This window comes from Urocitellus parryii, chromosome 14 (assembly GCF_045843805.1).
Source record: "Urocitellus parryii isolate mUroPar1 chromosome 14, mUroPar1.hap1, whole genome shotgun sequence".
NCBI lineage: Eukaryota > Metazoa > Chordata > Mammalia > Rodentia > Sciuridae > Urocitellus > Urocitellus parryii.
In genome coordinates, this window is record NC_135544.1 from 41,098,533 (window position 1) to 41,111,642 (window position 13,110).

At 42.2% G+C, this 13,110-nt stretch overlaps 1 protein-coding gene across 2 annotated transcripts in view; it reads left to right on the forward strand.

Annotated features, from left to right (window-relative positions):
* The first annotated feature begins 1,195 nt into the window (after positions 1 to 1,195).
* Positions 1,196 to 13,110, forward strand: part of Mfap3l (microfibril associated protein 3 like) — a 37,584-nt gene continuing 25,669 nt past the window's right edge. Inside the window, exon 1 of one of the 2 annotated variants that reach the window (XM_026389737.2) lies at positions 1,196 to 1,366. The gene's annotated coding sequence lies outside the window, so the exon portion shown is untranslated. The remainder of the gene's footprint in view (positions 1,367 to 13,110) is intronic. The other variant, XM_026389738.2, reaches the window with a different exon arrangement.

Consider the following 13,110-nt stretch of genomic DNA (forward strand, 5'->3'; position numbering starts at 1 on the left):
TTGAATCCCGACCCACTTCTGCAGGTGTGAGCTCCGGCGTGCGTGGGTTTAGTTTGCCAAGGACAGAGAGAAAGAGAGAAACCGAATTGTTTAAAGCCTCATCTCTTTTTGACAGCAATCCCTGACCTGACGGCAGAACCTACCCAGTCTGGCTGCAGAAGCCATCATACGCTTTAGTTTGCAAAATCCACCTCTCCGCATTTTCACAGCAACCTACCGCCAAGAGGGAGGCGCTGGAGTAAAAGGGCCGGTTTGGGGCGTGACCAAGAGGCCGGCAAAGAAGAGCCGGGAAGGAGGAGCCTGGTCCTCGCCCCCAAATTCACTTGCTCTCTCACGTCTTTAAAAAAATAAAAATAAAGTCACCAACGTTGCAGGATCGTACAAGCGAGAAACTTATATAGATGTGTAAAAAAAAAAAAACAATTTTAGAATTATTCTGCCTTTAAAAAAAATGTTCTTTTGAGAAGATACAGAAACCACAAATAGAAATAAGAAAATGAAAAAAATAAAAATAAAAAATCCTCGGAACCCCAACTCTCAGCAGTCACCAGTGGATGTCTGCCGTGTTTTCTGACAGCCTCTTCCGTGTGCAGGCTTTGCTTTAAATAGCGTTCATTAATTGACAGCGCACAGCCGGGAAGGCCTGAGAAGCTTCTGATTGCAAGGTGGCTGGACGGACTTGGCTAGGTTTGGGAGTGTGTTGGTTGAACAGCCTCTTCCATTAGCGTCCACCATGCCACTCTAAGAATCTTAGCCTTTTCCGGGATGTCCTTGAACACCAGTGAGTGCGACGCTCAAAAAAGTTGCGGTGGAAGCCCAGGTGGCGCCCTGCCCCCCGAAAATTTCCAGTCACGCTGCCCAAGCACGACAGCGCCTAAAATAAGTGCCCTCCGCTGGTTAAATAACCCTAGGCGTGCTGGTGCGGAGCCCCGGGGGCCACTGAGCCCCGCCCAGAGGCTGCGCTCGCTGAATCAGGGACTCCGGGGCTCACGGCAGCCACTCCGTGGTCCTCTGCGGGTGGATGCCGCGGTTCCCACTGGCTCGCCCCGCGCCCCGCCCCCGCCCCCGGCCGCGGCTGCCGCGAAAACCCGGCGGCGACACCCCGCGCAGCCCCGCGCCTCCACGCCGCCCGGCTAGTCGCACTGGGCATGCTCGGCACCGGCCGGCTCCGGCTCCTGTAGTTGGTAAGCTCCGCACTCCTGGTCGCCAGTGGCGCAGCCCGCGTAGCTGCGAGGCGCCGGCGGAGGCGGCTTGACCGCACTAGGCACCTCCAGGCATCGGGCTCAGAGCGCGGCGCTGCGGCAGCTTTCCAGCTGGCCATGGCGAGGGGTGCACGGCTACCACCTGAGTGGCGCAGCGGTGTCAGGTTAGCGGGAGCACCCAGAGCGCTGGAGCGGTGGGGTACGGGTGGGAGGGAGCCCCGCATCGGGTCAGCGGCCGAGCAGTCTCCCGAGCTGCGGAACTTTCGGGCGCCTGGTCTGGCACAGCCGGAGGCGGACACTGCTCGCTCCCTAAAGGCGCAGCGAGGTCCCAGCAGCCGGCTACTGAGGGTCTCAGGATGCTCGAGATCTGTTCGGGGCGGGGGCTGGCGGGCTGGGAACAGCCTCTCCTAGGCTTCTGCTGTAACCTTCTGAGGGCAGGGAACGCGTTGTCCACTGTGCGCTGCCCAGGTCTCCTGGGGCAAGTGGACGCCGAGCAGAAACGGGGGACCTCATCGGGTTCTGCATCACTCGGTTCACGGTGCCTCAGTTTACCCCGCACAGGGAGGAGAGTGTACTGGCTGTGGCACTGAAGGTGGTGCGTGCGGATTGTGCTTTAGGGGCCGAGAGGGCGCAGCGTCCTGGTGCTGCAGGAGTGCGGGAAACCGTGCAGCTTGCCGCCGCCTCGCGACTGGAGCTCTCAGAGTTTGTCGCATTTGACACCACAGCAAGTTGACATCGAACTGCTTCATGGCCTAGAGTGGGGAAACGTGCTTCGTTGGCTTAAAAAACTAAATATTTGCCAAACTGATTTATTGTGAACGTGAGCATTAACCTGCCTCCTCTAAAAAATATTATGCTTGAAAGTCGGGAGGTTTATAAAGCAAATTAGCATGAAAAACAAAAGAAGAATGCAGATCCATTATCTGTTCACGTTGTAGAAAATAATCTATTACAGTTCAGTGTCATTGTTTTTAAAGACACTTGTTAAGTTTGGTTACTGTAGCAGTCTTTATTTTGCCTTATCTTGGCATTATATGAAAAACTTGGAAACCTAGCACTGCAGAAGTGTAATGTTTTTTGAAGTTTTCTCACGTTTGTTTCTAGATGAAACACATTTTTCCCAGTTACTACTATGCTAAACATAGTAAAATTGTTCAAGATGAAATACAAGATGGGAAAAGATTTCTTTTCAGGAGAGAGTAAGTTAGAACAATATAGTTTTGACGTTTTACTAATACAGAAAATGCAATTTGTAGACCCCACTGGGGCTTCTACAGTTGGTTCTTCCTAAAACCCTCACTATTAGCCCTGTTGGTTCTAACCAGAGCAAGGTAAACAGTCTTTGTCCTACTGAGAACTAGTTTTACCTCTGCCTAAACCTAAATGCTCAAGCCTGTTTCCCTAAGTACTACTTAGTGGTTCAGTTGTTTATTTATTAAGCCTATTACAAATTTCTTGTTCACAGCCTTAATAGACCTTTAAAATGCATTGACATTTCATTGAGCTGTAAATAGCCTTTAAGGTGGGTTCTTGTTTATAATCTTGAGATGACTCGGACTCTGATTCCAGGTAATGTCTCCAAGTTGGCTGTATGTTATATTTATACATAAATGAGATGTAATAGCAGGAAAGACCTTGAATGCCTGGACAAGAGTAGCAAAATGATCACCATTTGCACAGACTAGACCATGGGTTCTCCCCTTTAGCCAAGTGATGTAGATTATTCCTAAATGTACTTCCTGCTGCTTCTGTAGAAAAACTTAGAAAACCCCAACAGAAATATTGAATAATTCTGCTTCCCTTTTCTATGAAAATGCACCAAGGTTAAAATCTGCTATGATGTAATGTACCCTGTACATCAGTCTGAATTCCCAAGTGGAGGTAGGGAGAGTCTCCCCTTAGCCTTATGCTCCTCCTGATCTGTAGGAATCAGCTGAACCTAATTTACCTTTTAGGAATGTGAAGTTTAATACAGATCCATAGGCCCACTACTGTATCTAAAAATCCTAAGTATTTTCTCAGTGCTAAGGGGAAAAAAAAATTAAGTCTAACCAAAAGCTAATTTACATACTACCCTTGGCTTCAAAAAATCCATGTGTCCTAACATAATACTAATAAAATGAACAAGAGTTAGGTTAAAGAGAGCTTTAATTATTGCTAATGAAGACAAAATAACAAAGCAAACTTTGTGTTCAAGTTAAAAGAGGGGTAATAATCTCTTCTTCTTTGTACTTAACTGTTGGGTTTTAAAGTTCAATTGCTAGGCACCTCATTTTTAGGTGACTTCCATGTGTTTGGATTTCTGTATTATTTGGTGTTAATATGCTTTCATAGCAAACCATTGACTTTTAGAATAGATCTTTTGTCCTTAATTTATTGAACTGCTTCTTTGGCTTGCAATTTATGTATTTGAGGCTACTTAAATTTTGCTTAATTTGGATTTTTAGTAATTTTTGTGTAAGAACTTCCAGATACTGAAATGTTAAATACATATTGTAGCCAAATTATTTTTATCCTCTGACCAGCCCAGTGAGATTTGTTAGGCAGTGTTTTGTTTTTGATTCTTAATTCAGAAATCTTGTATATGATATCACTTCTCTGACTTGTCATTTGACCTAGCACTTGGGGTGCAAGTTACCTTTTCTAGCCAAATCCAGGGGGACACTTAAAACTTCTACAATATTTTGTAATCCACAGCAAATCACATTAAAGTTAGAAATAGACTTGAATGCAAATGGTTGATTTTTAAGTTTGCTGTAATACCTCTCTGGAATGGTTTAAATATTTAGGGGTTTGATTGATTATGTGATAATAAGCAATTCAGAGCTGTCAGAAGTAGTTTGTAAGTCATACTCCCTAACAGAAGTTCTGCAGATATTTTATTGGTCTTGCCTCTACCTCCACTGAAGTTCTTTACCCATTAAAATATCACGTTAATTTTTCTTCTCCACAAACTTTTATAGTTAGGCCTCTGAGGCTGCAAAATGAGTAAGACTCGATGACTCATGATCTGATTCAGTGATATGCTTGAGGACAAATAAATTACAGTACCAGTGCTTCAGTCTGTGCATGCATGCAGGCCTGAGAGAGAAGGAGGAGAGGAGAGGGCCTCATAGAAGTGGTTACATTTCCACAGGATCTTAAGGAATGCCTGAGGACGGGGTCAGCGTCTTCAAGCACAGAAGTGGATCCTCTGGGCAGAAGGAACACAGTTAAGGCAGGCAGAAAAATGACTCCCCGGGATGTCCACTCTGAGAGTGTGCAGATATGGTAAAGGATCTCAGGATGGGAAGGTTATTCTGGATCATCCAGCTGGGCCTACTGTAATCAGAAGTGTCCTTAGTGAAGGAGGGAAGCAGAAGCTAGTGTCAGTACTGCCACGTGGGAAAGATTCTCCATCACTGGCTTTGAAGATGAGAAGGGGCTGCAAAATAAAGAATGAGGGCCGCCTCTAGGAGCTGGCGAAGACCAGGACGAGGATCCTTACCTTACCAATCCTTGATTTTAGCCCATTAAGACTTGACAATAGGGAATGAAAGGAAGCAGGGGAGGGGGAAGACAGTGGAATGAACTTGACCGAACTTTCCTATGTACATATATGAATACACCATGGTGAATCTCTCTATCATGTACATCCACAAGAAATTAATTAGAAAAATAACTATGGGTAAAAGGCAGATCAGTAGAGAGCAGGGAGCAGGGGGTGAGGGAAGGAAGGGGAAGGAGAGGTACTAGAGACTAAATTCGAACAAGATATATTCCATGCTTTTGTAATTTTGTCAAAATGAGTCTACTGTCATATATAACAAAAAGAACCAATTTTTTTTTTAAAAAAAGACACATGTTAAACTTCTAAGCCTCATAACTGCAAGATCATAAATTAGTGTCATTTTAAGTCACTAAATTCGTGGTATTTTCCAAAGAAAGCAAACACAACCATATACAAAGAAAGATTTGGAAATAATGAAGTAAGGGGCAGGGGCAGTATGAGAGGAGTAAAGTAGTCCTTTTGTTGTGATGAACTCAACCTCATGTATGTGAGTTTGCATTTTATCCCATTATACGTAAATAATGACAAACCCACGAAGGATTTTTAAATAGCAATGCAAAATGGACAGGCTGCTGCCAGATTTGTTTTTCTAAAAAAGAATGTATGGCAAAACTCCAAATTTCACAGGCAGTCTGGTAAGGGGAGCCTAACCAGAGGTAGTCAGTGGCAAATAGAGATCTGGAACCAGCCTATTATAATTCACATCTTTGAGATGATCTGAAATGATGTGTGGGAGTGTGTGTGTGTGTGTGTGTGTGTGTGTGTAATTAAAAGTTTTAAGAAGACTTTTAATTCACAATTCCTAATAGAAGAAAGGCATAAAATTAAAACAGAAGGACCAAATCATATTTCAACCACAAATGGCCCCTGATTTAGAATGGTTGAATTTAGGATTTTTCAATTCAGAGTGAGTTATTGGAGCTTGTCAGTTAGAGGGTCCTCAATACTTTGTTTTGGCTCATTGTCATCCTGGCCATAGTCATCTGTCCTGATGTCTACATCCATTGCCACATGAGCAGGGAGCTGTGAAAGCTCAAATTTAACATAATTAACTTGAAAATGATGAGATTTCACACAGGCCCACTCTGACCAGTTGGTAATAGCTACTAGGTAGTCACAGGCTTGCCTCTGCTCAGCTGGGAGAACACCACAGTTAATTAGCCCTGTTTGCCTTGGGCTCTGTGTTTGGTGGGGATGGGTGGCAGCTTTAAATACTAGATCATCTAATTTCCAAACTTAAATATTGGAAATTTCGTCATTCTTCTGAAACATACACATTCAATCTCTTTTATGGACAAATCCTCAATATCTGCCCTCTAAACATTTAAAGTCTGCTTGAGTTGTTGTCTCTCTGTGTTGGGAAAATCTAAACTCAAGAAATCTTCTACTTTAATATTACAAGAGTAGCTCCAAATTGATACTGTAAGAAGAAAATTAGTACAGGAACACACAGTTTTCAGACAATGTGGTAAAGCAAGTGCTGGGCTAGCAATATCTCATACTGAAAACAATGGTAAAATTTGATTAAAATTTATCTTAATAAAAATAAAACTGTACTTATTTATATTGCACAACTTTCATTTGCATAAATTCATAAAATTTTTACCCAAGTGTTCTTATAAAATGATGCAATAATTTTTGTTTACCTCTGTGGTGCACTAGCTCTAAAAAGTCTAAAAAAAAAGAATAGTCTATAAAGAATTATGATATTTATTTGGGAATAGCAGAACCTCATAATGGGAACACACGAGCCATAGACAATCATGTGCATATTCAGAGAGGTTAAAGCAAGGGAAGGTTTTCAAGGGCAAAAATGAGGATTATGTCAGGTGTTTTGCAACAGTAATCTTCATCACAGTGACTCAAGAACAGCATCAGAGGTTGAACAGATAGCTGCTGGGCACTTGTCCTTGTAGAGTTATTGCATATAAGTTGTGCAGGCCTCTATGCACACTGATGGCTCTGGCAGAGTCTTCTGTGATCATTACTATTAGGCAATCATGTGTAAGAGCCCTTCTTTCATAACTTCCTAGCTTTTCACATATTTTGTTGTTGTTAAGGGTGACACAGTTACTCCATTATGACTCTTTCACATTTCCACAACAAACCATACTCTCGGTTTTTTAATCTCCTTTGCTTTGATCTTTGAGATACTGAGTCCTTGACTATTCCTGCAGTCTTTTTTCTTAGCCCTTCCTCTGAGGGTTCATCCTCTGCTTTCCCAGCATTCTGACCTGGTCTTGTTTTGTAGCCCACTGTGTTCTTTCTGGGTGATTAGTCTTCCCCAGGACTGCATCAGTCACCCATGCACTAATGTCTCCAAGTGTGTGTTTCAAACCAGCCTCTCTCAAGTCCATATTCCACCCATTCATAATTCACTGATTCATTCAACAAATGTTGATAGAACCTAAGATCTAACAATCTAATGAAAGACAGATGTGCAAAAAGACAGTTGCAGTGACAATATGAATATATTCTGAAAATCAGTGACAAGAGAGTGTCCCCGCTGCCAGAGAAGTCCTGAAGGCTTCTGGCTAAGACTTAAAGACTAAGTAGGGGCTTGCCTGATGTGTAAGGTAAGGAAGGCAACAGAAGAGGGATGGAGGTCCTTGGGAGCCACTAGGACTCAGTAAGGATACCGGGTAGGTGTGGGGAGGTGGGAGGAGGGGAATCTGCAGAGGCAACATTAAAGGGGTGGTCAGACCATGAAGGATCAAGTGTGTCCTACATGATTAACAGAATGAATGCATGGAATAGGTTTCAGATCTTTTAGGACCAGTCTACTTTAGCAACAACATGGCTTGTGGGTTGGATGCAGGCATGGCTGGAGGCTAGTTAAGAAGGATGGTGGTGCCAGTTAGAGATGATGAGCACCAGGGGGAATCCAGGGATATCTTGGCCAGATAGTTAGAAGTGAGAATCACTAGAACTCGGTGACTGATTTCCGCATGAGTCAAGGAAGGAAATGAGGCATTTTAAACAACTCTCACGTAATTAATTAGATTATCCGTATCAGGTGCTACGGAAATGCAGAAGCACACTTGTCTTGAGGAAGTGTGGACTTAGGGAAGCTCTCAGGTGCTCTCCTACCCAGGGTAAGAATTTGTAGGTCCAGAGAGACCAATTTCTAGTACGTACATGTACCCCCAAAGGAATTAAAGCAGAAGGGGGCAGTAAAGCCCATCCCCAGAGTCATGTGCAGGGAAGTTGGAACCTTACATTGCCAAGCACAGACTTTGAAAGAGAAGCATAAAAGAAAGGAATTAATTCCCTCATAGTTTCCCAACCTCTAGATGGAAGCATTTGAAGCTTGCTGATGAGACTGAAAGAAAATTGATGTGGGGTGGACTTCTCTAATTGTAGATTGGAGAACAACTTACTTAAAGGATGGTCTGAAATGGACTCTGTAATCAGTGGGAAAGAGGAAAGTTTGTTGAATAGCTGTGTAAATATAATCTTAGCCCATTTCTTCTTTAGAGGACTGGAGTTTGCTGATGGTGGGAGGAAGAGGATAAAGGAAGGGTTTGCTCCTTGAGAAAATAAATAGGTTGGAGCAAATGCTCCAGAATTTTCCATTGATGGGGACCACCCAGTTCTGACAGCGCTGGAGGGTACAGGCTGGGGCTACTTCAGACTGTTCTCTTTGGCTCATTAAAGCAGTACATGATGGGACACATCTCTTCTAGCAGCTGCCCCCTTTAGGTACATTCTTGAAATTACCAAGGGCTCTAAATTTGTAGCACTAAGGACGACCATGCCAATGAGACCAACTAACACTTTTCTTCCCCAAAGGCAAGATTCCCCTGGAAAGGATAAGGTGGACAAATAATGACTAGTGAAAAAACATGCAAATGCATTTTCCCTGGTCTTTATAGAGAGGAAGGTATATGAGTGACGCCTGAGTTGGGTTTTGGCCACTGGTTTAACTCAGGACCTCTAGGGGAGGTCTTGATAGCCTAGGATGACTATGGGTAGCTTAAGCTTCCAGTGACCTTTGAGCATTTTTGCTTGTCAGCTGCTGTTTTAATCTCATTTTGCAAACTTGTCCTTTGCTACTAAACTCGGGCACCGGGTGTCTTGTCCTGCTACTGGCCAGGCTGACTTCCGCTCTTACCCAACTTTCCACCATTTTTCCTGGCAGCCCCAAATTGGGGGGGAGGGTTTGGTCTTGTTTCTTCTTCAAGGTTTGGACAACCCTAGATTACTTGGTGTCCAAGTTTAGCTCTCATTAGACTTCCCAAAGGTAACCTTATTTTCTGCATTTCAAAAACGCTTTGGAAGAGTTGAAAGTTAATTTCCAGAAAACATGTATTACCAGTCTTTTGCCTTGCTGGGAGCTCAGCATTTCTCTGTGCACTTGTGTATCCAGAAGCTACTGAGGAGTTTTGATTCCCTCTTGAGTTTGTAGGGTACCTCATCTCTACCTCCAGGTTATGGCTACCTCCTCTTCTTCCACCAGTGTATTCCTGATACCCCCAAGTTCTCTAGATGTGCACACACAGCAGATGCAGTACATGAACCTGGCAAAAAATACTGTAGCCTAGGTTTTGATTAAGTGTCCTATAGTGTTTATTTCTACCCTTACTTGTCTCAACTAAGCCATTACCCCTGCTGGGAAAACTGTCTGGTCTCCCTTATTCACCCTTCAGGACATGGCCACAGGGAACATTGTGACCTTTTCAGACTCTTTCTAAACTCTCCTATGAGTTCCTGTCGTGTTTTACCTAGTGCAGATTTATTGCTTTGTATGCAACTGTCACTAAGATGCTAAATACCTTTAGGGTAAAGAACTTTTTCCGAATCCCCACAGCAATTGGTACTAAACTGATAATAGTGACTTCATAAATACTTGGAGTTCCATTTAATTGATATGTTTGGCTCCTAATTGTTTTATCACTGAAAGCTGACTGCCCAGCTGAGAAATCATTGAGAACATCTGCAAAGTATGCTCAGCCTTGCAGGGCCTTTCCCCATCAAAACTGGGAGAAAAGCAAAGTTTCTTCCTGTATAAATTCCTTATGGAAATCAGTGAATCCCCATTTTAAGCTATGATCTGGTTTAAAACACGACTGTGATCTTGCCTAATTATGATAAATTTGCCATCTTATCACACCGAAAAACATGCAGCTGGTGGAAAAATGATTTTCAGATGTACACTACTGTCAGTTGGTTTATTCAGATTCAACCAAATTCTGAAAAGTATTGCTCTTACGTATATAATTTTAAAATAACAATTACCTGGACATGATGATAATTTAGACAGTTTAGCATTTAGTTTGCCCAAGCTGGGGCGTGCAGTCACTGATCACTGTGTAGGGATTACAAGAGTCGTGGGCTCTTCAAGGGGATCCAGGCATGGGCCAGCAGCTTGGCCCTGCTTTTTTTTTTTAATTAATTTATTTATTCTAATTTGTTATACATGACAGCAGAATGCATTTCAATTCATTGTACACATATAGTGCACAATTTTCCTTGTCCCTGGTTGTACACAAAGTAGAGTCACACCATTCATGTCTTCATACATGTACTTAGGGTAATGATGTCCATCTCATTCCATCTTTCTTACCCTCATGCCCCCTCCCTTCCCCTCGCCTTATCTAAAGTTCCTCCAGTCCTCCCATGCTCCCCGCCCAATCCCCATTATGGGTCAGCACCCTTATATCAGAGAAAACATTCAGCTTTTGTATTTTGGGGATTGGGTTACTTCATTTATCATAATATTCTCCAACTCCATCCATTTACCTGCAAATGCCATGATTTTATTCTCTGTTAATGCAGAGTAGTATTCTATTGTGTATATATACCACATTTTCTTTATCCATTCATCTGTTGAAGGGCATCTAGGTTGTTACCACAATTTATCTATTGTGAATTGTGCTGCTATAAACTCCTCAGATTATTTCATGAAATAAAAAAAGAGGGCACACTTCCAGTCTCATTCTATGAGGCCAGTATCACCCCGATTCCAAAACTAGACAAAGAGACTTCAAAGAAAGAAAACTTCAGACCAATATCTCTAATGAACATAAATACAAAACTTCTTAATAAAATTCTGGCAAATTGAATACAAAAACATATCCAAAAAAAATGGTGCACCACAATCAAATGGAGTTCATCCCAGGGATGCAAGGTTGGTTCAACATGAGAAAATCAATGAATGTATTCATCACATTAATAGACTAAAGAACCACATGATCATCTCAATAGATGCAAAAAAAGCATTCAACAAAATACAGCACCCCTTCAAGTTCAAAACACTAGAAAAACTAGAGATAACAGGAACATATCTCAACATTGTAAAAGTTATCTATGCTAAGCTTGTTGCAAGGCCAAAATCACAGAGGCCTGCCCTTATCTTAGAGTGCAGCGAGGGGATAACACCTAAGTGTGATAGTGTTTTATACACCATAAATGCTAGGTGCCCATAAAGGAAGTTATTGTCATGCTCTTAATCAGAATTCAAACATGTGGAGTTTGCATGGCAGGATCTCTTCTGATCTGTTTTTCACTGAGATCCAGTTCTCACCAAACGTCATTAAAATTACTTCCCATGTGGGACCCAGAGGAATGCTGGTTATGCAGTTCCGCTTTGTGATAATGAGCTGGTAAGCAGGGAAAGAGAAAAAGCTATTAAACTGCCCTCTCCAGTTATTGAGCACTCTTTTTTTAAAAATAGTTAAAATTTTTATTCTGTTGAAAGAAGAAACCATAGTTGATCCTGCTCCTGTGCTGTGAATCTGAAAGAATAGCTTTAATCAAACAACCAAAGAACAGGGAGAGAGGGATGCTTCAACATTTTGAAATGTAAATTAAGAACCTATGTGTCAGGCATAGAGAATGACCCTCATCAACTTGACTCATCTTTCCACTGCCACCTCCTTCCACATCACCTTGAACCTCTGCCACCAGCAGGGCCACCTTCATAGTGCACCAGCCTCATAAGTTTCACTGAAAGGGAAAGATACTTTTCTGAAGACCTACTTTTAGGAAATCTTAATTTATATTTTAAAGTTAGTTCTGTGGTGAAGATTAGACATATACCTAAAACTTCTAAGAAATTGATAGAATTTGCAGAAAATACTAGGTCTAGAGGACCAGTAAATCAGCAGTAGTTCTGATTTTTTAAAGTAATAAATCTAATCTCAGCTGGGAGCCCAGTGGCATGTTCTTGATTCTGGCTGCCTCTTGGAACACAGGATATGTTCCTATTAGAAGTTACAGTGTCCTGATTGGATACTATTAATACTGTTCTTCTCCTAATGAGTTCCAGAGCTTTATTATGGGCTGTCACACTACAAAATAATCAACCACCCTTTGTAAGATCCTGTGGGAAACTGCACTCCAAGTTCCAGGCCACTGAGTTACCTTTGCCCAGTTGTGTGTATACACAAAGGCTCTTTTACTATCAAGGCCTTAAGAATTAACAAAGTATCCAGAAGCAGCCAAAAAAAAAAAGTAAAGTTTACCGTTGCTTCAGGCCCTGCATCAAATTTAGGAAAGTGCATTGAGAACGCTGCTTTCTGATTTATAGACAGTGTGCTTTGCAGGCTGCATGGGGAACATGGGTTCACCTCCATCCAGGCATAGTGCTGGGCAGCCTGGACTCATGGAGAGGAAGCTAGGAGTCAGTGCTTCAGTAAAATACCCCCTGACCTATGGGATCCTCCAACGATTTTTCCAGGCCCTGAGAAGTGTCCTGATTCACTGATATATGTAGGCTTCCAGATACTCATAATCTCCCTTCTGGCTTCACTCTTAATATAGGAGCTTATATACTAAATATATCACAAACTTCTTGGGAAATGGGCTCGAGATCTAATTTAAAACATTAAGTGAAAATGGGCAGAAGTAGTGCTAGAGTTTAGCAGAGGATACAAGAAATTACTGGGACTAGAAGGAAATTTTAATTCTCCCTATGTACGTATTCCAGATGAGTGTTCAAAGGACACAATTTTTTTTTCAAGGGGGAAATACAGAAAATAATATTCTCATGGTAGAGAGAGGCAGAGAAAATCAGAAAACAGAGGTGCTTCTGAACCACCTGAAGTTCAATGTGGAATATGGCAAGAATGTTGTCAGAGGTTAAAAAAAAAAATGCTAAAACAGAATCCAAGTTTTTTTAAAAATCTACATCATAACCTGCTTGGGGGATTGAATTGGCTTGAAGGCACCATTGGCCTGTGTATCCGTCCTGTTTGTAGTCAGTGCCTAGGTTTGGTTTATTCCCTATCATCAGATATCTGTAGAAGTGTATTTCTGGTCAGTTAAGGATTTTCATTAATTGAACCCCAAATTTTTTATCCCATTTATTTGGAAGGAGAATTTATGGAAGTTAAAGATGTGCTAAAACACCATTAA